General features: G+C 37.3%; 1 non-coding gene across 1 annotated transcript; it reads left to right on the top strand.

The window, feature by feature from the left end:
- Nucleotides 1-1970: 1970 nt before the first annotated feature.
- On the top strand, nt 1971-2077 carry LOC145952253 (small nucleolar RNA R71). Its single transcript, XR_014429932.1, has one exon. It is a non-coding gene; the product is annotated as a small nucleolar RNA R71 (small nucleolar RNA).
- The last annotated feature ends 570 nt before the right edge of the window (nt 2078-2647 follow it).

Below are 2647 nucleotides of genomic sequence, written 5' to 3'. Positions count from 1 at the left end.
TTTCAGTTTCTTTTTCATTTAAAGCTGAATTTACTATGACTGGATAAGTGGAATTAGCCCCCAAAAACTCATACCTTAAAGATGAAGGAAGTGGTTTAAGTTCTAACTTTGGAGAGTTTTCTTCTTGCCAATCTGTTGAAGACTCAAGAAGACTTTCTACTAGAGGATCTTTTTCTTTACACGGGGGACTTGAATCGATCAAGCAAGCATAATTAGGTTGAATCCCCTCAAGATCTATGTGCTTTCCTCCAACTAGAAAATTCTCCAAGGGATCCCTCAAAATAGATCTCATGACTTCTTCCTCCATGTCTTTAGGCAATATATCAACCCTGCAGCAAATATTTTCAAGAGAAGGTTGTCTAACAGATTTAGCAATATTAAATTCCATTGTTTCATCATTAATGGATAAGGACAATTTTCCATGTTTGACATCTACTATCACGCCTGCTGTAGCCAAAAATGGTCTACCTAGTATGATTGGTATTTGTTTGTCCTCTTCCATTTCTAAAACAACAAAATCTCCCGGAATTAAAAATTTACCTATCTTAACTGGAACATCTTCTAAAATTCCTATGGGATATTTTATAGATCTATCTGCTAACTGGATTGACATTGCTGTAGGCTTTAATTCTCCCATATCTAATTTCTTGCAAATTGATAAAGGCATTAAACTGATACTTGCCCCAAGGTCACATAAGGCTTTTTCAAACCTTAGATTTCCAATGAGACAAGGTATAGAGAAACTACCAGGATCCTTAAGTTTTTTGGGCAAATTATGATGGATCAATGTAACAGTCTCTCTATCATCCAATTTCCTTCGGTTAGCTAAAAGATCCTTAAGAAATTTAGCATATGTAGGCATCTGTTGTAGAGCTCCTACAAATGGAATGTTTACATACACTTGTTTGATCATATTTAAAAATTTTTCAAATTGTCTATCAAGTTTAGTCCTTGCTAACCTTTGAGGAAAAGGAATTGGAGGGTGATAAACAGTTTGAGGCTTTGATGAAGATACTTTTTCTTTTTCTAATCTCTCTTTTTCAGGTTTTTCAACCATAGGAGAAGCGTCTTCATCAATCTCAATATTATCATTTTGATTAGACACAGGTCTGTCTAATTTCTTCCCACTCCTTAAAGTAACAGCATTAACATTTTCAGCTGGGTTTGCAACTGTTTTACCTGGGAACTTACCTGGAGAATTGTTTGAACTAGGCATCAGCTGTGCAATTTGATTTTCCAGCATCTTGTTGTGGAGAGTAATATTCTCAACCTTGACAGCAAGGTTTTGAATAGAATTTTCCATTGAATCATTGGTCTGTTTTTGATTAGTGACAAAATTCTCCATAAGGTTTTCTAATCTTGAAACACTTTGTTGAATTGAGGGTGTCTGTACTGGATTTCCTTCCCCATTAATGAAGTGATTGGACGGACGGAAATTAGGTTGCTGATTTCTAGTTCCTTGAACTGGGTTATTCTTCCAAGAAAAGTTAGGATGATTCTTCCAACCAGGGTTGTATGTGTTGGAATATGGATTACTCTTCTCTCTTCGAGGAGTGTCATAGAAATTATGAGAAGCTGCCACCTGTTCAGTAGTATCTTCTTTTTCTCTAGTAAAAATTGAGGTACAATCTACTGCAGTGTGCCCTTGTTCCCTACAAAGGTCACATACTTGATTTGTAGCCACTGAATTAACCTTAGCTTTTTCCATCTTGTCTAATCTTTGATTAAGAGTATCAAATTTTGCTAAGAGTAACTCAATATTGTTCACTTCATATCGCCCCGGAGTTCTTTTCCTTGCTGTGACTTCTCTTTCACTGTATTGGCTGTGATTTGAGGCTACATTTTCCAAAATAATCATGCAGTCATTAATAGGTTTCCCCATGAAAGATCCTCCAGCTGCTGAGTCTAATATCATGGTGCTTTGTTGGTCCAATCCTTCAAAGAAAAATTGGATGGTAAGCCAACGGTTGAAGCCATGTTGTGGGCATGCTTGAAGATATCCTTTGAACCGCTCCCATGCTTCATAAATAGTCTCTCCAGTGCCTTGTTGGAAATTAGTGATTTTCTTCCTCAATTCTTTAGTTTTAGAAGGAGGAAAGAATTTCTCTAGAAAAGCTCTTTCACATAATTCCCAAGTTGCTATCTTTTCTCTAGGCACTGTTCTTAGCCACACCTTTGCCTTATCTCTCAAGGTGAGTGAGAATAAGCGGAGTCGCATTCCATCAGAAACTTCATCATCAAATTGCTGGGTCTCACAGATTTCCAAGAACCCCTCTAAGTGGTCATTAGGATCTTCTGATGGTAGTCCTCCAAAGGTGTTCTGTTTGAGCATATTCACCAGAGAAGCTGGTACAGTAGCTCCAGTTTGCATCTCCCCTCCAGGTATCCCACGAGCTACGGGTGCAGAGTAATCCCGAAGCGGTAAATTATCTCATTGTGCAGCCATGTCAAATTCTCTAGAAAGGTTTCTTTTCCTTCTCAGGAGAGTTCTTTCAATCTCAGGATCAAGTGGTGTTGGTTTCCCAAGACGTAGAGATCTCTTTTGCATTAACCCTAAGGCACTGCAAAAAAAAAAAAGAAATTGACCCGTGAAATCTGAATTGGAGAAGTAAATACTAACAAACAAAAAAAAAAAAATTTATTTATT

Source organism: Cajanus cajan, chromosome 9 (genome assembly GCF_000230855.2).
Source record: "Cajanus cajan strain Asha chromosome 9, NIPB_CcT2T_4, whole genome shotgun sequence".
Taxonomy (NCBI): Eukaryota; Viridiplantae; Streptophyta; class Magnoliopsida; order Fabales; family Fabaceae; genus Cajanus; species Cajanus cajan.
This window is presented reverse-complemented; position numbering and strand designations above follow the sequence as displayed.